At 41.7% G+C, this 26,980-nt stretch overlaps 1 protein-coding gene and 1 non-coding gene across 4 annotated transcripts in view; both read right to left on the bottom strand.

The window, feature by feature from the left end:
• KLF12 (KLF transcription factor 12) overlaps window positions 1–26,980 on the bottom strand; it is a 730,941-nt gene that overhangs the window by 235,789 nt on the left and 468,172 nt on the right. The gene's annotated exons all lie outside the window — the stretch shown is intronic.
• LOC130019463 (U6 spliceosomal RNA) lies at window positions 11,591–11,697 on the bottom strand. Its single transcript, XR_008791791.1, has one exon. It is a non-coding gene; the product is annotated as a U6 spliceosomal RNA (small nuclear RNA).

Genomic DNA, 26,980 nt, shown 5'->3' with positions numbered 1-26,980 from the left:
ACACACACACACACAGAAACACACACACAGACACTCTCTCTCTCTCTCTCTCTCTCCCTTACACACACACAAACACATATAGAGTCCATGCTCCAAATTTTCTGAGTACCATGTCTTTTAAAGTTACTTCCTTCTCCATTATGCCCTGTTTCAGGGTGGAGGGGAAATTGTGTCACAAGAACATTAAACCTCTGTTAGTATGCCTAGAAATTATAAAGAAAAAAGAATCTTTAAAATCTGGACTTGCACTGTATTTTTGAACTGCATAAAATCACACTTTTTTTCCTCACTATTGTGTCTCTACTTACTTTCCCCAACCCATTTTCAGTGGTAGAACTAGAAACTCTTACATGTATTCTCTATGCATCATAACTAGATTATTTTTTTACCTAATTAGGTAGTACTTTGCTTTGAGCATAGCAAAAAAAATTTTTTTTAAAAAGGAGGTTTTTCTAGTATTGTATGGAGGTGTCCTAGCACTAAAACTGGCCCCGAAAGAATTAAGAGATGCATTTAAAAATTAAAATTGGCAATCTGCTCTGGGCTTGGGTTTTTGAGAATGTAAAAAATGTTGCCCTTATCTTGTCCTCCTCCACCCACAAAGCCTTTATTCGGAACATAGCCTACAGCTGAACCCTTATATCTCAGAAGAATATTCTACAAGGGAATGTAATGATCACTCTGGTAATCCTTGGCCCACTCCACCTGAAACCTGCCTTTCTTAATCTCCACTTCTCGGCCATTTTCTTCCTATTGGGGCAACAGCGAGTGGCACTCAGGACTTACCCCTGGCTCCATACCCATGGATTACTTGCGATGGGGCTCAAGGGGCCATATGAGATAAAGGGGCTGGACATGCGCAAGGCAAGCACCTTACCCCTGGTGCTATCTCTCTGGTGAGGTTATGTTCTATATAAGCTGGTTCTTATCACCATGCATGTAAAATGGTTAGAGGTCATAAGTCCTATATCTTCCAATCTGCCACCCTGTTGCTCAAAAGCACTTTTTCTACCCCACCCCTTGTCACACCAAAGGGACTCCCTTGAGCACAATAGTTAACTGAACCAGACTTTGTCACTTACCAAATTTTGTTTCCACTTAAAAGAATACATCTATTTCCTAATGCTGAATTATTTTTCATCTATAGTAATATTACTGTGTCTGGCATATCGAATACTCTCGGTAGCTTGCCGGGCTCTCCGAGAGGGGCGGAGGAATCGAACTCGGGTCGGCCATGTTGGCCGCGTGTAAGGCGAACGCCCTACCCGCTGTGCTATCGCTCCAGCCCATTAGCATCCAGTAAAAGTAAAGGCCCTCCCGTTGATCATCGATTTGCTTTAGCGGGCCCAGTAACGTCTCCATTGGAGACTTTATTGTTACTGTGTTTGGCATATCGAATACGTCACAAGGAGCTTGCCAGGCTCTGCCGTGCGGGTGAGATACTCTCGGGAGCTTGCCGGGCTCTCCGAGAGGGGCGGAGGAATGGAACTCGGGTTGGCCATGTTGGCTGTGTGCAAGGCAAATGCCCTACCACTGTGCTATCGCTCCAGCATCCAGTAAAGCCTTTATATTTTATATACATCAAAATGACTTTCCCTATAGATTTCATATTTTAATCAAAGGGCAGAGTTACTATTGTGTCTCTACTTCCTTTCCCCAACCCATTTTCAGTGGAAGAACTAGAAACTCTTACATATATTCTCCATGCATCATAACTAGATCATTTCATGTATTTCAAATACAGCAATAAAATGCACTTAATGTCTCCATTTTCCTGCAAAAGATATCAGCAAAATCAAGAAGCCAGTCCACTGAGCAGAAACTTTCTTTGAAGTCTGCATGGCATTTTTCCCCTCAATTCTAACCTTCCTCAAAAATATCCTAAAACGCTATTCTGGCCTTCAGAGGATTTTAGCAGGGTTTATAACAATACCAAGAATTATAAATGAGCACTGCTGTTGTTTTGCCTTCCAGGTATGAAGTTTGCTAGTTGTGCTCTATCTCCAGAGTATTTAAAAAGCTACAGATGTTCTATTATGAGTAAAAGAAAGTCACTTGCCATACATTATTATTATTATTATTATTATTATTATTATTATTATTATTGTATTTAGAAATCCTGAAACTAACAATTAGTCTTGGAAGTTCAGGCATAAACCTATTTGGTGATGGTGGGATGCAGGCAGAAGGATCCTGAGAGATGCTCATGAGATCTGCAAGTCCCACTGGTAATTTTCTGCGAGACAGGGCATCAGTCAGTGCAAAGGCCAGAGAACAAGGTAATTCCCCAGCCTTGCAGTGTCAGGAATATACAAGTCATGGAGGTGCTGACGGCCTTCAGGGAGCACCCAGTGCTTCTCAGGGCACCATGTTGTGATGGGGATCAAACGCAGGTCATACACATGTCAGGCAAGTGTCCTGGTCCCAGGACCCTAGTTTTAAAACCATGATCATTTAACTAGCTACTCTTCCTTATCCTCCACATGCACTTACAAGACATATTTTCATTGTGAAAAAATACTTCACTGAAAACTGAGCCACCAAAAATCTTGCTATTAATATACAATTATTCCACACCAATTTTGTTAAAGTGGCAAAGGCAAAATAAATTCTACCATCAAAGATAAAGGAAATACTGAGTTGTGGGAAAACAGAGAAAAATCATATGACAAGGGCCTTCTATGTTCACTTTTCTAGAATAAGCCACGTTTAGTTTGAAGTGAAGTCAGGGCTGGGGATGCAGGTGTGTACCACCATCTTTTCTTAACACTATCAGGGTAAACTGTGTTAGAATTTGATATGGCAAAACCCTGACACTGGCATAGAACATTACACCTTAACTTCCTCCTGAGGATGGAAGCATGAAGATAAGTGTTGGTTGTGAAGCTACTTAACACATCATCGTACGAATTCTTCTAGATAGCAGCTGACCTTGAATACGTTAAACATTTCTTTAAGAAAATAAGAGGGTCAGAGCCAAAGTACAGTGGGGAGGGCATTTGCCTTGTGCATAGCGGACTCGGGTTCAATTCCCTGGCATGTCATATGGTTCCCTAAGCTCACCACGAGTATTTCCTGAGTGCACCTCTGGATGTGGCCCCCAAACAAAGCAAACAAAAAGAAAAAAAGAAAAATGCTGTCCTTCAAAGGAACAGTTCTTTAAATCATCCCAGAAATATCATGAGCCCTATAGGATCCTGACTCGCAAGGACAGAATGTGGGCATGAGCCCTGGGACCCTCTGAGGGCAGCTCAGTGGCATCAACTGCCCCTGCAGTCCTTCTGTCAGGCTTCTCAGGGGTGAATTCCAAATCCTCCCTACACGTTCACTCCCAGAGTGCAGCTCCTTCCACACAAAAGATCTTTGGAGACATTATTTAAATGCCAATTTTCATGCTTCCCCTTCTAAGTTATGGCACTTATAACATCAATATTTTAAACAGTTCAAGTATTTTTTTAACTTCTAAATGAGTCATTCACTCTCCGAGGGAGAGAAGAGGTAAAAGCAAATGTCAATGATGGAAATGTGAACTATGTCTTCAAAGCTGAGCTCTAAGTACAATGCTCATGATTCAGTGGTAATTGGCTCAAAGCTTCACAATGCAAAGCCGCACCTGACCACAGGAACTCAAGGGGCGCCACGGGAACGCAAAGGCTGGGAGAGCGAACGGGTCCAGTGCTGCCAGGATCACACGTGCTCAGGTGATGCAATTTCCTCACAGCCCTTGCTGAGTTTTAAAGAATGTGCACTGCTTGGGATTTATTTGCATCCACAAATCAATCTGCAGACAAAAACTACTCTCAGTTTCTTCAAGACTGCCAGGTCCTCTGGTTCCTTCACCGAGTCCAGCACCGCAGCCAGGACTGATTTTCTAAGGGGCCACCAAAGCTTGCTGAGCTCTTCAGTTGCTCCCCAAGATGCAGATGGTGGAACCTTAAAGTCACGGTCACTAAAACCTCATGATCCAGAGCCAGCATGTCCTTACTTGGCATCAGAGGTTGTCCAAATGCCCAAGGCACGAGACTCATCAAGAGGATCTGCTGAATCCACAGTGTTTTTATTTTCTCTTCAGAGATTTAGACTCTATGCTTGGGGTAGGAAAATCCAGATATTCTGCAGGGAGGGGGAGGATAAACAAACACACGTAGACACACACACAGACACATACATACAGGCACACACAAACACCATACACACAGACAGACACACACAGATATACATAGACACACATACACACATATGTATACACACACACACACACACACACATATATATATATCACTGTATCACTGTCATCCCGTTGTTCATTGAGCTACTTGTGTGGGTGCCAGTAACGTCTCCATTTGACACAGCCTGAGATGTTAGCAGCCTCTCCTTACTCGTCTTTCCCAACGCTGCTATATTGGAGGCTCTTTCATGGTCAGGGGAATGATGCCTGTTATTGTTACTGTTTTTGGCATATCAAATATGCCATGGGTAGTTTGCCAGGCTCTGCCATGCAGTATATGTCTATATATATATATATATATATATTTTTTTTTGAGCTCTTCAGTTGCTCTGCAAGATGCAGATGGTGAAACCTCAAAGTCACAGTCACGAAAACCACAACGGAGTCCCCAGAACCAACTCACACCATTTCAATACTAACTGAGACTATGAGAGTGGTACCCAAATAACTCTTTGGCTACATATATATATATATATATAGAGAGAGAGAGAGAGAGAGAGAGAGAGAAGATAGATAGATAGATATAGATATATATGTAGCACTATAGCACTGTCCTCCCATTGTTCATCAATTTGCCTCAAGAGGGCACCAGTAACATCTCCATTGTGGGACTTGTTGTTACTGTTTTGGTATATATCTATCTATATCTATCTATCTATCTATCTATCTATCTATTCCTCTGCCTCAGGTATTCGGCTTGGTTTTTGGTTTTAAGTTGTGCTTAGGACTTACTCCTGATTCTGTGCTCAGAGATCACTTCTGCCAAACTCAGGAGACCACACAGGATGCATGCCATGGATCCAACACAGCTTGACCAAGTGCAAAGCAAGTGCCTTACCCTCTATATAGTACTATATGCATCCAGGCCCTAAATTTATTTTTTAAATAAGAAAATAAATAAAAACACAAAACCAATGAGCTTGTAGAAAATTGCTTACAAAACTAAGCTGGCTAAATCTCTCTACCTCCAAATGACACAGGAACAAATGGCTCAGTTTTAAAGACATGCAGTTTCTCTGCTTGAATTAATTACCCAAGTAATGGTAGCAATGCAAAATGAGGCCAAATTCACTGCATTATCTACAGTGCTGTAGAAATCCAGCACAACAGAGTCCCCAGAACCAACTCACACCATTTCAATACTAACTGAGACTATGAGAGTGGTACCCAAATAAATCTCTGGCTCCATAAAAATAACAGGTCCAAATAATCTTGCAGATTATTCCCAGCGAGTTACACAGAATGACAGTGAAATCATATTAGATAAATGAAAAGGCATAAAGAACCTGAAAAGGGGTGAAGCATGAAATTCAGATGTCTAACCATTTAACTATAGACGTCTTTTATGTGAACAAGTATCAGTAATTCCAATGTTATCTAAATGAATCTGGGAACAGTCGAGGAGTATTAAAAATTCAGTATCATGGCAGTAAGAAGAAAATGCAGTCAGGCAAAGGCCTCAAAGGCCTGGCGCTTGTGCCTTGCATGGAGGAGACTCAGGTTCAAGCGCCAGGCACCCAGTGATACTAAAAATACAGCTTGAAACAATCTCCCTCCTGCAAGCACATGATGGTAGTAGCCATTGAACATCACTGGCTTTGGCCTCCCAAGTCAAAACAATAAAAATGAGTGGAGAATAACAAAACTGAGAAAATAAAGCAGGAAAAGAAATAAAGACAAGCATATCCAGGAGTAGAGGATAACACAGAGAGTAGGGCGTTTACCTTGCATGTGGTCAACCTGGGTTCAATTCCTCCGTCCCTCTCAGAGAGCCCAGCAAGCTACCAAGAGTTATCCTGCCCCCATGGCAGAGCCTGGCAAACGACCTGTAGCGTATTCAATATGCCCCAAACAGTAACAACAAGTCTTACAATGGAGACATTACTGGTGCCTGCTCCAGTAAATCATTGAACAATGGGAGGAAGTGTTGTAGTGTTATATCCAAGATTGGGGAAATTCCCTGGGATGGAGCATCAGTGAGAAAAAAATCAGTCAAATAAATGTTAGAAACAGCCTAAGTGAGACAGTCACACAAGTAGCGGAGATTAGGTTTCCAAACAAGAGGATGAACTCACACCTCTTTCTGCTCTGGAAAATCTGCTCTCAGACAAGGACAACACCCATCGTTCCCTATATCTTCCTACACTATCTCTAATTATAGACCCTGTCCTTAGTTCTAGGGATGTAGCTCAGTGGGAGAGCACTCACTTTCCATGTATGAGGTACTGGGTTCAACCCCCAGCACTGCCCAAAAAATCAAAAAATTCTTTCTCCTGTCCTTTACAATGCTTTTACAAATTTTTTCCCCTCCAAGACTGAGTTCCATTCTTATGAATTTTCTCAGGCCAACAATTTCTGTTACCAACATGTAAATCCATGATGATTTCGGTCTATGGCTATATTCAAAATCCTAAACATTACGCAGACTGGAGCTTGAAATATGCAGGTAATTAAACCCTTTGGCTAAAGGCAAAGTGTTGAAAGCCCTGGGTTATAATCTCACAACTGTCACTGATTATCTCTGGGCCTGAGGCTGGTGATTTCATTATTATGTACCTGATTTTGCACATTACCAAAGGTGATCACAACACATTGCTGCATATTCTCACTGAATTGATGCAAACATCAAATGATAACATACAAGCAAGTCCTGTGAATTATGCAAGAGCTACAGAGACCTGCAAAGAAGGACTTGTTGCTATAAATTTCCTTCTGACTATAAACTCCGAAAAAGCCAGAGGAAGTACATTTCAATACCAGGATGCAAAGCCAGATTAGTCCAATCAGAGTCTGTCAACTAAACAGTACAAAAGGATTATTTTAGTATTTTTCATGATATATGACAGCAAAATAATGAAAATGATTCTTCAAGACTACAAAAATCAGGAGGGGGGGAGAAACCAGCATGTCCTTCCCGCCCCGCCAATACCATGAGTTACCCCCCACAAGCGGCTGTCCTGCACGGTCATGGCCCCAAAGGCATACCAACCTAATTCAGAATCCAGCAGCAGTTGGCAGAAATGTGAATGGACTATGCATTAAGCTACAGCATCATGGCCCCCCTCCCTCTGGGAGGGAAAGGGTGTCTTGTCTCTTCCACCTCCCCATCTGCCCACCCCCCGGGAGGCATGGCAGCCTCCACTTCAGAACTCATAGGACAGCCAGGTATGAGCCAGCAGTGATGGGATGGGGCCTCATGGGATGAGGGCAGAACCAGCATGTCCTTCCTGTCCTTCTGAGACCACAAGTTGCTCACCACAAGCAGCTCTCTGGCACGGCCATGGCCCCAGAGGCACACAAACTAATCTTGGAACTATGCAGCTTCTGGAAGAAACCCCTCCAGACTTAATTAGTAAAATATCAGAAATCCAAAATCACATGGCCGCGCTATCACGTTACTGTGGCCACAAGATATCATAAGGTCTTCATAACCAGCAATAGAAAACAAATTAATTCACGATGCCCTTTCAGCAGGTTTGATTGTTGGGGGGAAATTCCAAATAATATTTGTGCATCTTTTGTTAAAATAAATGTAATCAAAGTAGAGAGAGAGTTAAGTGGAAATCATCTGCCTCACTGACATGGGGGGGGGGTGGGGGGTATATTGGGATTCTTGGTGGTGGAAAATATGCACTGGTGAAGGGATGGGTGATTGATCATTGTATGACTGAGACTTAAACCTGAAAGCTTTGTAACTGTTCTCTTGGTGATTCAATAAGTAAATTAAAAAAAAAAAATGGCTATTGTACAGACCACTGCAAAAAACAAAACAAAACAAAAAGACTACAAATATCATTACGTCATGATACAAAGACAGTTGAGAATTCGAGAAAAAGCATCTTTTAAAAAAATTTTTTAGTTCAACCATAGCTTCGTCTAACACAGAGGAGGTGCAGCCTCAGAGAAAAATACATAACAATCATTAATTAGAATTGCCCTCATTGGTAGAGTAAAAATGATCACTGTAGAATAACTAGGGATATGAGATGAGATGATACAAGCTTTCCATAAATAATAACCTCTATAATTACTATTATAGGGAAGTTTAATATTCAATCCAAGTACCACCATCCAAATACTGGGAGAAGCTACTTCCTATCATACTATCTCCACCTTGATCCCTCACAACTGCACCTTAAATCACTGAAAACAGGCTAGGAACTTAGCTCGAGATGTCAAGTTTTACACAGTGAAGGCTTCAATCTCCACCACTCTGAGAGCAAAGTAAGAGCACCGTGCAATGGGGTATAGCCCCTGAGCACTGCCAGTGTGGCCCAAACAACACCTCCCTAAACACTAAAATGAAGGAATTGGAAATAACAATATTCACAGTAGCTAAAACTTGGAAGCAACTTAAATGGCCATCAATAGATAAATGGCTCTGGTCTTAACACCATCTGGAATAGCACTCTGTCATTTTAAAAAGACAAAATTTATTTGTGTCTTAAGAACAAAAATGATAGGCCCTAAAATGTTCATGGTAAGTCAGATTAAGGAGTGAAAGACAATGGTCAAATGGCTCTATTAATATGTGGAATTCTAATGATAAAATCAAGTGAACTGGCAGTGGGGAGCAAAGCCAACACCTAGACTTGCTATAAATCATGATGGTTTAAGGGGCTGGGGAGTGGGAGGTGGTGGGGGTGGGGGGAGGAAAAGAGTGAGAGAAGGAGTAGAGGGTCTTTGTGTTGCTGGAATAGTGCTGCAAGCCAGTGGTGTAAGTGCAGACAAGTACAAATATACAAAGTATGAAGCCAAAACCCTGAAAATCTATAAACTATAATCTGCTTATATAAAATCTGCAAAGACTTGAAAGCTGTGGAAAGATAGCACAGGCTTAAATGTGCTTTTCTCATTTTGTTCCCCACTACCCTGGGGTGGTCACCTTAGTATCATTGAACCTGAAAACAGAACCAGGAGTAACCTCCAAGACCACAAGGTACAGTCCAAAGCATCTCCCCAAAATATAAAAATCTGGCACTACTGTCAAAGGAACTAAATACAGAGTCAAGAAATAAACCAAAAACATAGACAGGGAACAATTTTGCATCAAAGAAGTCAAGAACCTACACTAGAGAAATAACAACCCCCTGAGCAAATGGTGCTGGGAAAAGTCGACAGGAATACAAAGGAGAAAGAAACTAGACACTCTTTTACACAGTAAAAAAATTAATTTTAAATGAATTAAGTGTTGAATGTATTGCCTAAAGCCATAAAATCCAAGAAGAAAACACGGTTACTCTGTGTAAACTTGACACGCAGTTTACTGCCTTGACAAGCACATTAAGTCCACATCAAGGCAGTAAACTCCTTGATATCAGCCTTAGAGACAATTCTGGGGATTAAACTCAACTGCAACAGAAACAAAACCCAAAATAAACAAATGAGAAATCAAACTAAAAATTTTATGCACGGTAAAAAATAAAAAAATTGAGATATAAGGACAATCTACTGAAAAGAAGTAGATAATTGCAGATCATAACCAAACAAAAAGCTTATAATCAAATAAATAACTCACTTATAAAGCTCAACAACAACAAAAAAACTTTAATGTGCAGAGGACTAGGAGGCCATATTTGACGAAGCTTCAGAGCTATTCCTGATAGTTCCTGTGGTACGGTACCAGAATCAAACCCACAGGCACGCAAGGACTCTAGCCCTTTGAGCCATAACCAGAGTACTAAGTGCTCCAAGGATTTTGACAGACAGTTCACCAAAGAAAAGACACAAATGGCCATAGGAAAAGATTTTCACTGCCTCCATCTTATTATCAGGGAAACATAAATCAAAACCATAAGGAGCTATTACCTCACAGGATAGCTAGTATCAGAAAGACAAGAAACAACCTTTGGCAAGGATCTCTGGTCTACTGCTGGTTGAAATGTAAGCTGCAGCAAACACTACAGAAATCATGAAAAATTGTATGAATGGGCTTCAAAAATTAACAGTGATACCATTCATCAGTGGGTTAACAAATAAAGGCAATGAGGAGGTTTGTGCATCTGTGATATACATATACTGTCTGATTTTCCTCAAGTGGGTACAAAGAAACAAAGCATGTGAAACAAACTCTTAAATACAGGCAACAGATTGGTGATTAACAGAGTAGAGGGATTTGAGAATGGGCAAAATGGGTAAAGAATTAACTATATGGAGTTGAGGAAGAAAGAATAATTTTGCTGTGGTCATGAAACTGTATATTTAGATACCAAGTTATTGCAGCAATACACATGAAACCCTGAAGCCTACATATTAAAAGCCAATTTTATGATTTTTTTATTTAGTGAGAGGAGGCTGGAGCGACAGCATAGCAGGTAGGGCATTTATTTGCCTTGCACATGACCGACCCAGGTTCAATTCCTCCGCCCCTCTCAGAGAGCCCAGCAAACTAACAGAGTATCTCGCCTGCAAGGCAAAGCCTGGCAAGCTACCTGTGACATATTTGATATGCCAAAAACAGTAACAAGTCTCGCAATTTGTAGTGACGTTACTGGTGCCCACTCAAGCAAACCGATGAACAACTGCTGCCGTGGAGTGCGGAGAGAAGGGTAATAGCAAATGAGAGCCATGCAATGCAAACAGAAGAAGCTGTTTTACGATTTGGTAAAACAGACATTGAGGGGTTTGTCTACACTGTTTATATTTACCATGTTTTTGCCTATATTGTTAATATTTACCATCGTAATAATGGTTTTTATGAAAATCTGACTCCATTAGAAAATAATCGACAATAAAAGAATGAAAAAAATTAAATGATATTGTTTTTAGCTAAGTGCATTGCTGACGGGAAGGCAGACGGGAACTATGATCACTGTGTACAGGCTAGAAAATGACGTCCTCACTTTCATGAGCCTGAAAGATGACTGGCCACCACATTCTGCATCTAAAAAGAAAAAAACTTCCTCACCTCTTTAAGTTTGGGACGAAATCAAAGAATATATTAACAAAGCATTTTGAAATTACCTAAATACTCATCTTTGTGTGAAATTTATGACAAAAATCTCGGGAGATTCTTGTATTACCATACTACAGGTGAATAAGTCAAGAGAAGCAGTAGGCTACTTTAAACCCATAGTCACATTATTTTCTTTTAAGACAGAAATAAAGTATAGAACAGATATTTTTTTTTAATTTTTATTTTAGTGAGACATCATGAGGTACAGTTGTAGACTTACAAATTTTTGTGCTTTGGTTTCAATTATACAGTGATCAAATACCCATCCCTCCACCAGTGCCCATTTCCCACCACCACGGATCCCAGTCACTGTCACTGTCACTGTCACTGTCCTCCCGTTGTTCATTGAATTGCTCCAGCGGGCCCAGTAACATCTCCATTGGAGACTTTGTTGTTACTGTGTTTGGCATAATATGGAATGCTTCACGAATTTGCATGTCATCCTTGCTCAAGGGCGGTGCTAATCTTCTCTGTATCATTCCAATTTTAGTATATGTGCTGCCGAAGTGAGCACTAGAACAAATTTTTTTAAAAAGAAAGTATACTCTCTGTTTTAAAGACTCATTTCTGTATCAGATACAGGCCTTAAGAATGAACAATCTGTTATTATTTTTGTGGTTTACTAAAAAAATAGAAATAGTTATGCAAAGAGCATAACAATGAAACTGAAGTTTGAGAATTGGAAAAAGAACTGAACACGGGAACTATGAGTCATCTGAACATCAGTGATCCTTGAGGACTGAGAGTACAAATTTCTTCACTAAGAAAACCTGACATATTCAGAGAGAGAGAGAAAAACTGATTAGACAGGTCCACGTGCCCATACGTTTCAGGTATGACCACTTGGCAGGTAGTTATGCTGACCACAGCTATCAGCAGGTGGAATGTGCCTGGCTAGCAGAGGGTACCTTTCCCTCAGCGATGAGTCTGTTAAAATTTGTAAAGCAATGGAGGAGAAAAGAAAACTGTTGACTTCTAATGTAGTTACCTATTTATGACACTCTGCTTTTCCAGAAATACTTTAGCACAGAGGCAGAGTCGCTTTCGAGAATGGCAAAGCTCATACGTAGAGTCAGCTCAGCTTGGTGTGCTGGTATGTGAAACAGTCACCATGAAATAAAAAGTCACCATTATGACATTTACAGAGGAATGTTTTGTACATTTTTACTAAGGTATATAACAGAAAACATTACTATACATTAAAGCAAACATCCCGTGCAATTCAGATTGAGAGATCTGTAACATGGCTACTGTGAGCAACTGTCTCTGAAGCTCTGAAAGCAACTCCACATTGACAGGAAATCATGAGGTAAAACTTTCCACAAGATCTACTTAAATCCCTCAGAAACATTAATATTGTAATTAATAGTGCAGCATATATTTGGAGTGTGTGTGTGGGAGGGGTGTAGCTCATATACACATAGAGATTCCATCCCCAGCACCACAGGACCCTAAAAGTGACTTGAGCACTGAGCTGGAAGTAACTTCTAAAGACCACTGAATATGGGCCCAAAAGGGAAAAAAAAAAAAAGCTTATTGGAAAGCTAGCACTGTAAGGAAGGTGCTGGCTTTGCATAAAACTGACCCGGATTCAAACCCTGGCACCACATATGGACCCCCCATGTCCCAGCAGGGTTCAGTGGTCCCTGAACACAGAGCCAGGAAAACCTGATACAGTCTAAATACCCCTACACACCACAAAAAAAAAAAAGATTCATCTAATGACGGGGCATATTTTCAGCATTGTTTTGTCCATGGGACCATTCATGGACCAGTGGTCCATGAGCCAGGCATGGACCAGAGTGTGACTTACTGAGACACACACCTAGCTATCTCCTCCCCAGTGTGCTGGATTTTGCCCCCCTCATTGTTTGAATACTGTAGTTCAGTTTGAAACCTCTCATAGTGTAGTTCCACACCAGACACTGAAGAGACTAATTCTGCCCCAAAGAGACTTCTGTGACACAGAGACTTCCCTCTGCTCTAGATGCACTTCCTGTGCACTGCAAGCACTGTTCAGCCAATCACCTTCCTTGGGTGCTCCCCATCTTCCTCCACACACAGTCCATCATTCCTCAGCAAAACACTTCATGAAAGAATTCTGCTGATCACCAGAGCTCTCGATGTGTACAACTCTTTCTTTTCTATTACTGTTCCCCTTAAAAATCAATTGTCAAGCAAGAGTAGAGCAAGAAGTTAGCCCTGAGCACTGCCAGGTGTGGCCCCCAAATAAACAAACAAACAAACAAAAAAATCAATTGTCTCCCATATGCCTGAATTTTTATTATTACCTGTCCTATAAATCACAGTGCCTAGATAAACACTGGAGGAAAAAGTCAGCTAATGCTCGGGGTGAAAAATTCTCAAAATAATTTTTCTGAAATGCTTTACTAATTTTTAGCTAAATGTCTTATTCCCTTGCAGAGCAACTAGATTTCAATAACTTTCACAGTTATTTTACATATATAGTGTCTTTTTCCTCTGACTCCTTCCAAAATAATGTTTACAGGAAAAAAACAGTTGTCTTGCACACTCTCAATTCCAAGCCCTACCCGATAAACTTGGGGTGACTGCTGTCTGGGCCCCTGCTGGATGCCACCTCACAGCTTCTTCTCCAGGCAGCGGAAACAATCTAGACTTAACCTCTTTTTTCTGTCCTACTTCACAAGGATGATAGTCCTTAACTGCCTGTTGGACAAACTGCTTTCCTCACTGCCTAAGTTGGGAGGTCAGCTTCCAAAGCAGCCACGGTCAGAAACAAAAGCCCTTCAAGTACTGGAGATGATATTTTTTGTGAAACACTTTATAAACTGCAAAGGTTCGCATGATAAAACACACCTACACAGAGAGGCAGGGAGAGAAAGATGCAGATATTCGTTCCTCAGGATTCAGATTGGATTTTCTTCTACTACAAAGCACAGCATCTCCCCCTCCCCCAAATCTTAGAGCTGGTGAGATATACTGCAGAGGTTAGCTCACATGCCAGTGTTGGTTTGATTCCTGCCGCTGCATTTGGTCTCCCTAAGTACTGCCATGAGTGATCCCTGAGCACTGCTAGGTGTGCCCCCAAACCAAAACTGAAAACCTTTAAGTTTATATGGTTATTTCCACCATCCCAATTGTTGAATTGCAGCCACATTTAAGCCACTAAGGGGATGAAGATGTGGCTCCGTGGTAGAGCATTTTGATGATTCAAGATCAATTTTGTTAACAGCCAACACTGAAAACAGAGTTTGGAGATATGGTACAATGAGTAAGGTGCTCGCTTTGGCACACAGCCAACCTGGGTTCTCTCACCAGCCCTGCATATTGTTGCACGCGGCCAACCCGGGTTCAATTCCTCCATCCCTCTCGGAGAGCCCAGCAAACTACCCAAGAGTATCCCTCCCAGAGGGCAGAGCCTGTCAAGCTCCCTGTGACATATTCAATATGCCAAAGTCAGTAACAATAAGTCTCACAATGGAGATGTTACTGGTGCCTGCTCAAGCAAATCGATGAACAGCTGGAGGACAGCACTATTAAGCACAACACAAGAAGTAGGCCACAATCTTGCATGAGTGGAAATATTTCCACTGAAGTGTTAATTTTCCCCAAATCTAAATACCCCAGTTACTCTTACTGGAAGCAAGAAATTTCCTTAAAGACTATTCCCTTTCACAAAGCACTGACCCTATAAAAATGCAAACAGCTCTCAAAAAGAATAGCCACTAAGATAAGAAGAACAGAGCCATCCCAGACTTCTGAAACATCACAGCACCATCATCAGGATAGAGAGGTCAAGGCTGTGAGTGAAAGGAGCATGTCTATCTCCAGTCAGAGAAGAGGGCAGAAAGATCAACTTCACACTTTGCCCTGGGCAGGCCCTGCAGGAAAGGATTTGTCAGCCTGATCTATTTCCCTTGGGTACTATCTGTAATTACTATCACAGCTCATTGATTTTCAATTCTTTCTATTAATACATTTATTGGCCATTCTGACATTATTAAAATCAGCCCAACTCTGCTTCTTTAGTAGAATATATCTCTTCCCTAAAATATGAGTTCTACAAGCAAAGAATTTTTTTCTATTAAAAAAAAAGTCTCACATTAGCGATAGCTCTGCTGGTGTGTGTTTTCCTTTGAAACCAGGTAGTGACATGCCAAGATTTCACTGCAGATCAAAAGATCTCAAGTAGTAGTTCATCACAGAATACTAAATGATAAGCAAATTTATATTTCTATGATAATTCCGCCAATTTACCAGCTATGTGGGCTCCTGTTCCCCAGTAGGGGAGGTAATAATGAGGCTTTTTTAAAGGGTAATGCAAGTGGCATTTTTAGAATGCCTCTCTTCTGATAAAGTCATTAAAGTAACACTGTCTTACTCAGCTTTCACATAGAGATGTACATTCAGTCTTTTATGCTACACATAGAGTAAACGTTAGGTTCATTGTTCATTTTTGTTCCCCTGCTTAAGCTACTGAATTTTAATGCAAAGCCCTGTCTTCAATAGCATTCCTTGAGCACATGCTAGGTTCAGCTAGAATACTTGCACCTGTCTATATTTCTTCAGTCTGCGGACTGGGTGTTTTCTAAAATAGCACCTGTCTCAAAATTGTCTCATTCTATAGTGGAGGCCTGGCTCTTGAAATAAATAACATCTGCATTAATCACTGTTTATCGAGGACTGCCTATTCATATATTCCTTGAGCAGCAATCAAAAGGAAGGACAGAAATATAAAGTATAATTTCTACTATCAAGGTATCTATAATAGAGGTGGCTTAATTATACTGGTCGGTCTTGGGGCTACTGAAATGTCCTTAATATCTTGTCCGGAATGTCCTTCAAAGTGGTTTACAGAGTTCTTACAAGTTGCGTCAACAACAACATTCTCTTTTTTGCCTGATTCTAAAGTAAGGATCTCCAACTTCATAAGGGCTGGTGTTTTCTGCTAGTAAAGGGTAGAGACTGTAGCTAAATCTCTACCCATCTGCTTCTGTATTTCCATTGTACCCAAGGCCATGGCCATGCCAGAGACACTGGGTTTTCTCCCAAAGTAACACAAAGGCCTGCAGAGATACACTGCAATAAGGCACTTTCTCGTATGTTGGCATCTCTGGTTCATTTTTGGCACCACGCACAGGACCCCAAGTACTGCCAGGAGTGAGTCCAGAGCAGAGTTGGGAATAAGCTCTGAGCACAGTCAAATGTGCTCCAACACCCACTCCTACCCCTAAAATAGACACCAATCAAAGCAATGTCACACAGAAAGTCCTCTACCACCCAATTTCTGAATGCTCGGTGCACTTGTCTTTCTCTACAGCACAGCATCACTACTCTACCTGGGTCAGGACTGCAGAGGTCTCTGCACATGAGGCAGGGAAACCAGAGATGTCCACAGTCTTCAGTGTTGTAGTTGGTCGAGGGACTCGGGTCAGCTTCTTCCCTGTGTCAGAGCCTTCCGTCTTTAGAAGACATGTAACAGGATCAAATCTGTATCTTTTAGGACCATCTGATGCACCTGAGTCATTTTTTAAAACAACTTATTTTTGGGTTTGGGCTTGGGGGCCACATACAGCAATGTTCAGGGATCACTCCTGGATCCAGCTCAGGGATCACCCCTGGCAGAGCTCAGGGGACCATATGCGGTAACGGGGATAAAATCTGAGTTTCCCACTAAGAAGAAAAGCACCCTACCCACTGTACTATTGTTCCAGCCCCTAAACAAGCTTTTATTTCGAGAACATGTTTATTTTTTTCTTTTTTCCTCTGTAATTTTACTTTATAAAGAATTCCAAACACTCCTAAAATTAGACATAATAATGAAAAAACAAAACCCTGCTGGACCCACCTCTAACTTCAATAACAATGGAGTCATGAGCAATTGAGTTGCATCTTCATCCCCAACTAGCTTTTGCCCATACTACTTTGCAGTGAATCCCAGAGAATTCAGCAGTTTAGCTTTAAAGATAAAACAGACTTGCGATTTTAAAGCATATGGACTCAGAAAAAGATCAGGGAGATTGCTTACAGGGCTTACAAGTTGGGATTCCCAGCACTGCAGAGTTCCCCTGAGCACCGTAACACTAAGCTTGGGGTAGCCCCAAGGAACTGACAGGGTGGCTGCAAAATAATAAAAATAAAAGCAGTATTTGGGTTGTTTTTAAATAGTGGCCAAATACCATCAACACACCAAGGAGTGTGTCGTTTTCACACTCATGTAATAATCAACTGCTGGGGTCCAAGGATGGCTCACTTAACGCAACATCTCACTTAATGCAACATGATTCATTATTTCCCTGGCCACTGCAGGCACATGCAGTTAAGTAATCTACCCCCTGTTCTTCCTCTCCAATCTAAGGGGCCTTGAGTTTCCCAGCACTTCCCCACAAGCACAATGAGAATCCAGCAGCAATGTTATTTGGGATCCCCAGTGCCATCATGACATGTCTAATTGCTAGTACTCCAATTCTAGGTGTAGGTGTGGGTATGTAAGTACCACAGTCAATGTGGAACCCCAACAGAGCACCACAAGCTAGTTCATGACACCCATTTTCTGCAGCAACAATAACCACCCCAGGAAAGCAAGGGAAAGTGAATAAAATGGCAATAATGAAGTCTGGGTTTGTCACCCGACTTTTCCTCATGATCAGATCGAACGAGAATTTGAACCTTATCTCAGAGAAGCACAAAGTCAAACAATACAAATCAGAGTGCCAAAGTGCAATTTTTCTGAAATCCACCTTCGGGGAACACGTACATGGAAATGTGGAAATCTCTACAAGATGCCTTTTGAGAAACTAAAGCAATAGGGTCCTTGAGTGCCTGGTTTTTCTTCAAAAGAAGAATGTGTGGTCATCCCTGTGGTCACTTCCAGGTGAAGGCAAATAGGCAGCTGCTGACCCACACCACAGAGGCTTCTGTGGGTAGCTTTATGGCAAACTGGCCTTCAAACTCATCACCGGAAACACTCTCATTCTGTGTCCATTACCTGAATCATGACATGTGACAGGGAGCCTGGACAGACTTGATCTCAGTCCCCTGGAGAGGGGGACATGGAGGTCAACAGAGAGAAGGTGACTCCCTGATGTCATTCAAGCTGGTAAGCTGGAGCACTGAGGATGAAATCATATTTTATGTCTTTGAGGCGGTCCTCTCTCTCGACATCCTGCCTTATCTTGGGGTGTAACCGTTTCAGTTCTCTGTTTCCTGCTTTAGGCTTTCGCTTAATAACATGCTAGGACATCCAAAAGCGAACCGCATTGGGGAGGCTCTCAGAGCAGCAGGACACAAGCACCAAAGGTCCCAGACAAAGTGATTCCGACACTCCTCACTGTGCCCCTGAAGTATATCACACGAGCACATGCCCTTCCCATCGACTGCTTAGCAACCTGGGTGGCGCGCGACCAGCCTGAAGAAAAGGGAAATCACATTTCAGGAGACTGTAATAATGATTGAGTTTAATGTCATAATACTACGGATCTGAGTCAGAGAATTACAAAAGGAAAGAAGGTGCCTGGCAAGGGGGTCCAAGCTGCCTTGTGGATCAGTCCCCAGTGATGCAAAGGGAAGACTGTCACCCGCATGAAAGTGTACCTATTCCCAGCATTCCCAATTCTCATTTTCTTGCTCACAATGACCTTATGAAGTAGAGAGGCAGAGATAATTTATAACAATCTCCTGACTGCCTTTGATGTTTCATATTAAGTTGTACATTTAAGTTGAATAAAAGCATGCGTTTTGAGTGATGGCCATATGTCAGAAGCTGTAAGAGATAAGAGAACACCTGTAGCATATTCCTCGGCCAGAGAGATAGTACAGGGGTAAGGTTTTTGCCCTACAATCTACCAACCCTGTTCAATCTCTGGCACCACAGATGGTTCCAGGAGTAATCCTTGAGTACAGAGTCAGAGTAGGCCCCGAGGAGCACTGTGTGTGTGTGTGTGTGTGTCTGTGTGTGTCTGTGTGTGTCTGTGTGTCTGTGTGTGTGTGTACCTCTATGATGCCCCCCCCCACACATACCAGAAAGGAAAAACATAATTCTGGTACTCTGAGAGTGTCAAATCAAACTGGAGAGATGTGGCCACGTACACACACTATAAACCTATTAAGTGAATAAAGCAAGACCGCCAGAAAGTTCCAAGGGACAGAAAGCTGAAAAAGCAGAAGGGTAAATGTAGTCCTGTTTGTTTAAGCCCTTGGGCTTGTGAGGCCCTGGATCCCTGGGGGCTGGAGGGTACTTGTACAAACCAGCTGAATGCTGAAGGCGTCAGGGTCTATTTCTAACAAGAAGAAATAAATATATGTCCTCCTGATGCAGGGAAACCAGAACGGACATGGAAAGGGCCAAACTTTCAAATGCTTCCTGAAGTAGGAAAGCAAACTGTTTTCTTTCCCAAAAGAATGGAGGTAAATGCAGTGTCTTTAAAACACCCAAAGAGCAGAATTTCCAGATTGGTCACAGAATCCAACCAAAGCACCAATTTCAAGCCATCTCTTTTCATGGCTGTGACAAGAGGTCCACGTCCATAACTTTTTGTTTATTGTGACTAGCATGTCTCAAAAACCTCTGAGTACACGCCAGATTATTTTAATGTCGCTAGTTCATTTACATATTTTCATGGAGAGTCCAACTTCAATCAGCCTATAACAATACATAAAGAGTCCTATAAGAGTCAAAACTTTTCCGATTTCTGGACCTAAAATTAATTCAGGGATTCTGAAACTTTATCATTCATCCTTTCAACTCTAACAAAAACTGCTGTAAATCAGTAAGAAATTAAAAAAATATATATTTTTAAAAGACAAAAATGAAACTCTCAAAATATAAATAACTATGATTTTTTAAAGAAATGATTTAAGATATATAAATGAGAAATTCGTGCTGTTTTCTCTAAATAGTCATAAGAATACATTTCATTAAAATGGTGGGCTGCTCCTTTTTTAAAGCTGATTATAAGAGTATAGCTGTTTAAAGAATAAGTATAAAAGAGAAAAATAATTTTTAAAAATTTCTACTTGCCAAAGTATAGTCAAAGTGACATCTGCAATTGTCTGTTTATTGCAGCACTCTTTACAATAGCCAGAATCTGGAAAAAACCTGAGTGCCCAAGAACAGATGACTGGTTAAAGAAACTTTGGTACATTTATACAATGGAGTACTATGTAGCTGTTAGGAAAGAGAAGTCATGAAATTTACATACAAGTGGTACTACATGGAAAGTATCATATTAAGCGAAATGACTCAGAAAGAAAGGGATAGACATAGAAAGATTGCATTCATCTGGGGAATATGAAGTAACAAAATAGGAAACTAACACCCAGAAGTGGCGGAGATTAGTACCAGGAATTTTACTCCATGGCTTGGAGGCCAACCACACATACTAGGGGAAAAGGGAGCTCAGATAAAGAAGGGAACACCAAATAAAGGTGTTGGGAGGATCCTCCCAGGATGGGAGAAGCATGCGGGAAGTAGACTATAGACTAAACATGATTGTCACCCATTGCCTCTTTTGCAAACCACAACATCCAATAAGAGAGAGAGAACAAAAGGGAATGCCCTGCCACAGAGGCAAGGTGGGATGGGGGAGATGGGGGGTGGGAGGGATACTGGGATCCGTGGTGGTGGGAAATGGGCACCGGTGGAGGGATGGGTATTTGATCATTGTATAATTGAAACCCAAGCACAAAAATGTGTAAGTCTGCAACTGTACCTCATGATGTCTCACTATTTAAAATTTTTTAACAAAAAAATAAAGATGAAAACAAAGTAAAAAAATAAAATGTTAAACACACACACAAAAAATTTCTATTTTCCTCCAAAATATCTAAAGTTCTGTTATAATGACAATATCAGCTCATTCCTCACAAGAAGATATGTTATCTGGGAGCCAGAGCAATGTCAGAGCGGGTAGGGCTCTTTCTTTGCATGCAGTAGATCAGGGTTAAATCCCCAGTATAACACAAGTTACTCTGTATCCCTGCTAGGAGTGATCCCTGAGAGCAGAGTCAGGAGTAAGCGCCGAGCACTGCCAGGTGTGGACCCAAAACACCACTGCCCACTGTCCTCCCATTGTTCATCAATTTGTTCGAGCAGGCCCAGTAACGTCTCCATTGTGAGAGTTGTTAATGTATATCAAATACATCACGGGTAGCTTGCCAGGCTTTGCCGTTCAGGCGAGATACTCTCGGTAGCTTGCTGGGCTCTACGAGAGGGGCGAAGGAATTGAACCCAGCTCAGCCAGGCCAGTGGCTTGCAAGACCTACTGCTGTGCTATCACTCCAGCCCCCCAAAACACCAAATTTTTAAAAAGATTTTAATAAATAGATTTAAGCAAAATCTATAAAAATTACAATATCTCCTCTTATCTTCGGACAAAATAAATACCATAAATATATTTAATCAATAATAAAAATGATGTCCTTGGATAAGATAGGGAACATTGTGTTTCATAGATTTTGCACATAGCCAAACCAGGTTTGATCCCTAGCATCCAGTATAACATATGGTCCCCTGAGCACCACCAGGAATAATTCCTAAGCATGGAGTCAGGATAGTCACCTAGAGTGACACACACAGACACACAGACACATAAATACCCCAAAAAAACAAAAACAAACAAAATCTCCTACACTGAGAAGAGTTTTACATGATAAGTGAAATCAGAAAATCTTGATGAACATGTGACTTTCTCAAAAGATCTACCCACTCAAAATCCAAACTCTTAACTGTTATAGTCTTTCATATTGCTCAAGTTCCTAAAGTCTTGGGTTGAGTTGCTATTGCTCAGTCTAGTACCACCAATAGAGTTGTTTTAGTGTCTTAAGTTTCTTTCAGACCTTCCACATCAGCACTGAGTATAAAGGTGAAAACATATGCCCTATACGGTGGCAGGGGTGTAGCAGACACAGACACTGAAGCTGAGAAGCATGCACTAAGAAACCAGGGCCCTGTTCCAGAGGGCTCAGGTAACACTGCTCCGAAGAGGCCCTCTCACTGCTACCATCCACACGCTTCTAAAGCCCAGTCATGAACTCTTCTTGTAGATCAGCATCCTGACCCTTGAGTGGAATCCTGCATAAAAAAAACTCATGTATATAGATTTTTTCTTCTTTTTTTTTTCCCCTTGGTGGGGGCTATGGGAAGAACAGGTTGGGGGGTGGGGTTTTAAGGAGACCTTGCAGTGCTTAGGAGCTATTTCTGACTCTGCACTCCAAAGTGACTCCAGCAGTGTTTGGGGGTTCTCTGCAGTGCGAGGTTTGGACTAGGGTCAAACTCAATGTTAAGCAAGAGCTTTAACCCCTTTACCATCCTTTGATCTCATATATAGATTGATACTTTATTCACATTTCAAGTTTTTAAATAGCCTGATTACAAATGATAGCTATTGTTTTGATTTTACAAATAAGATGGATGAGTAAGATGATAATTAGATATTTATTCAATTGATGTCCTATTGGGGGTCCCTGACCTCAGTGGTTAAAGTATTTTAATAAGGTAGTGTGCACTCAGGTATACAAGCTCTCTCCCATAAATACAAAACATGGTAAGCTGATGCTGCATCTCTCCTGGCCTTAAGTAGAAAAGTCAAATAATGTTGATAATTACAAAATCCCATAGACTTTTTTTTTCTTTTGCTTTTTGGGTCACACACAGCGATGCTCAGGGTCTACTCCTGGCTCTGCACTCAGGAATTTCTCCTGGTGGTGCTCAGGGGATCATATGGGATTCTGAGATTCGAACCCAGGTCGGCCGCATGTAAGGCAAATGCCCTACCCGCTGTGCCATTGCTCCAGCCCTTCAGATACTTTTTAAAGACCATCTAGTCACACCTAAAGACCTTGTACTTTTATTTGCCATATTGGCTGGCACTGTAAAATATTCTTTCTTGTGCTCTATGTGCTTTCCAAACCCACAGACTTCAATTTCAACTCTACTCCTCATAGATTGTAAAAAGAAGAATACAAATATCCTAACACATCCATCCCATAACTGTGTATCTGGACCCAGCAATTTCTTAATTTAAAAAGAACCAACCGGAGCCGCGTGGGACGGGCACAGAGGCCCAGCTCTGGGCAACAGAGCTGAACGGCTCCAATTCCAACAGGTACAGCCCGCCCCCAAGGGCCTGGGTTCCTCTCTGGGCACGCGCAGCTAGAAACAGCCCCGAGACAGCCGGTTTTCAACCCCTGAGCCGCGTGGGACGGGCACAGAGGCCCAGCTCTGGGCAACAAAGCTGAACGGCTCCAATTCCAACAGGTACAGCCCGCCCCCAAGGGCCTGGGTTCCTCTCTGGGCACGCGCAGCTAGAAACAGCCCCGAGACAGCCGGTTTTCAACCCCTGAGCCGCGTGGGACGGGCACAGAGGCCCAGCTCTGGGCAACAAAGCTGAACGGCTCCAATTCCAACAGGTACAGCCCGCCCCCAAGGGCCTGGGTTCCTCTCTGGGCACGCGCAGCTAGAAACAGCCCCGAGACAGCCGGTTTTCAACCCCTGAGCCGCGTGGGACGGGCACAGAGGCCCAGCTCTGGGCAACAAAGCTGAACGGCTCCAATTCCAAACAGGAGACATTCCCAACTCCTCGCCCAGTGCCAGGGACTCTTTCCGGAGCCGCGGCCGCATACGCGGCCGCGAAATATTTTCCCACTACATATGCCATAGGAACCATAAGCTAACTTCTTAGATGGAAACTTCTCTATTTTAGCTCAGCCACTAGAAATACAGTTGCCAATAACTCATAAGCCTATCTTAACTCACACTGCATATCAAGCAGAATAGTAACACTGAACGTGAAGGACTAAACCACACCTCTCACAATGGTAAAGCAACGCAAAAGCCCACCAAACATTCATATTGAAGAGTCTAGCCCAGATGACACCAACAGTACTGTAGTGTTAGACAACCTCTCTGACAAGGAATTCAGAAGGGAGCTACTTAGGATGCTTAGGGAATTAAAAGAAACAATGGAAACCAATGCCAATAGAAGACAAGAGGATCTGAAGGCAGAAATGAGGAAAATGCAATCAGAAATGTCAGACCTGAAAAATCTCGTAGGCGAATTGAAAAGCTCAGTGGAAGGCCTCAGCAGCAGAGTAACAGCGGCTGAGAACAGAATCAGTGAGCTCGAAGATGAAGTTCAGAGACTCTCCCGAAAAGAGCAGAATATGGAAAAGAGACTCACAATTCGGGAACAGATGGCAAGAGAAGATCGTGATGAAGCCAAGAGGGGTAACATAAGAATTATTGGAGTCCCAGAGGGACAGGAAGAAAACCTCGATGAAGAAGAAACTGTCAAAGACATCATTGCTACAACATTTCCAGAGCTGAAGAAAACTTGTGACCACATTCAGGAGGCCCGAAGGGTACCAGCTAGAAGAAATCCGAATAAAAATACCCCAAGACACATTCTGATCAAAATGACCAAAACCTTAGACAGAGACAAAATTCTGAAAGCAGCAAGATCGAAGAAAGAAATCTCTTACAAAGGAGCATCCTTAAAATTCACAGCTGATTTTTCTGATGAAACCCTCATGGCCCGAAAACAGTGGTGGGACATAGTAAAAAAACTCAATGAAATAAATGCCTCCCCCAAAATACTTTTCCCAGCAAGACTCTCATTCATAATAGAAGGAACAACACACAGTTTCACAGACAAACAACAGCTAAGGAACTTCATAGACTCAAAACCATGGTTACAAGAACAACTAAATGGGCTACTTTAAGGCAAGAAAGGCCCCTCAAATACACCCAATTTTAACATAACAATGGGACAAAATCCCATAACAATAATCTCTCTCAATGTCAATGGGCTAAACGCACCAATTAAAAGACATAGAGTGGCAGGATGGATTAGAAAATTGAACCCAACATTCTGCTGCCTGCAAGAAACGCATCTCAATAGTCAAAGCAAACACAGACTCAGAGTCAAAGGCTGGAAAACAATCCTACAGGCAAACAGCTCCCATAAAAAAGCTGGGGTAGCCATCCTTATATCAGACCACATTGATTTCAGAGTGAGGAAGGTCATAAGAGACAGTGAAGGCCATTACTTATTGATCAGAGGATCTGTACAACAGGAAGAACTTACAATAATAAATGTATATGCACCTAATGAGAGACCAGCAAAGTACTTAAAACAACTACTCATAGATTTGGAAAAAGACATCAATAGCAACACAATACTAGTGGGAGACTTCAACACTGCTTTGTCACCTCTTGATAGATCAACCAGACTCAAGCTTAGCAAGGACATACTTCATTTGAGGGAAACAATGGAAGAAAGGGACTTAGTAGATATATACAGGACACTTCATCCACAAAAAGCTGAATACACATTCTTCTCAAGCGTACATGGAACATTCTCCAAGATAGACCACATGCTGAGCCACAAAACATGCCTCCATAAAATTAAGAAGGTAGAGATTGTATCAACAATCTTCTCAGACCATAATGCGCTGAAATTAGAAGTAAATCACACACAAAAACAGAAAACTAAATCAAACACCTGGAAATTAAACAGTGCACTATTGAACAACAAGTGGATTAGACAGGAAATCAAAGAGGAAATCAAAAGATTCCTAGAAACGAATGAAAATGAGAACACAAGTTACCAAAACTTATGGGACACAGCAAAGGCTGTGTTAAGAGGAAAGTTTATAGCTCTACAAGCATTCCTCAGGAAGGAGGAGCGAGCACACATAAGTAACCTAACCTCACAGCTTAAGAGCTTGGAGAAGGACCAAAAAAAGGAGCACAACCCGAACAGGAGAAAGGAAATAATAAAACTCAGAGCAGAGATTAACGAGATGGAAACCCAAAAAACAATCCGAAAGATCAATGAAACCAAGAGCTGGTTCTTTGAGAAAATTAACAAGATCGATAAGCCTCTAGCAAAACTCACAAAGAAAGGGAGAGAGAAAACCCTAATAAACCGAATCAGAAATGAAAAGGGGGTCATTACAACAGAAACCACAGAAATTCAGAGGATCCTCAGGGAGTACTTTGAGAAGCTTTATGCCACGGAACATCAAAACCTCGAGGAAATGGATAAATTCCTAGACTCCTACAGACTCCCAAGGCTGAACCAAGAAGACCTGGAATACCTGAACAGACCTATCACCATCAAGGAAATTGAAATGGTAATAAAAAGTCTCCCCAAGCACAAAAGTCCTGGCCCGGATGGATTCACTAGTGAATTCTTCCAAATCTTTAAAGAGGACTTACTCCCAATACTCTTTAAGCTTTTCCACGAAATTGAAATATCAAAAACACTTCCAAACAGTTTCTACGAAGCAAATATCACACTGATACCAAAAGCAGACAGAGATACCACAAAGAAAGAGAATTACAGGCCGATATCCCTGATGAACACAGATGCAAAGATCTTCAACAAACTACTAGCAAATAGAATCCAACTACTCATCAAAAAGATCATACACCATGACCAAGTAGGATTCATCCCAGGGATGCAAGGATGGTTCAACATTCGGAAATCAATCAACATAATCCACCATATCAACAAAAGAAAAGATAAAAAGCATATGATCATATCAATAGATGCAGAGAAAGCATTTGATAAGATCCAGCACCCCTTTATGATGAAAACCCTAGCCAAAATGGGTATAGAGGGGACCTTCCTCAACATAATTAAAGCCATCTACCACAAGCCTACAGCAAGCATCATCCTCAATGGGGAAAAACTGAGAGCCTTCCCTCTAAGATCAGGGACGAGACAGGGATGCCCACTCTCTCCACTGCTGTTCAATATAGTACTGGAAGTACTTGCAATAGCGATTAGGCAGGAAAAAGATATTAAGGG

Source organism: Sorex fumeus, unplaced genomic scaffold (genome assembly GCF_029834395.1).
Source record: "Sorex fumeus unplaced genomic scaffold, SorFum_2.1 ptg000008l, whole genome shotgun sequence".
NCBI classification, from domain to species: Eukaryota; Metazoa; Chordata; class Mammalia; order Eulipotyphla; family Soricidae; genus Sorex; species Sorex fumeus.
This window is presented reverse-complemented; position numbering and strand designations above follow the sequence as displayed.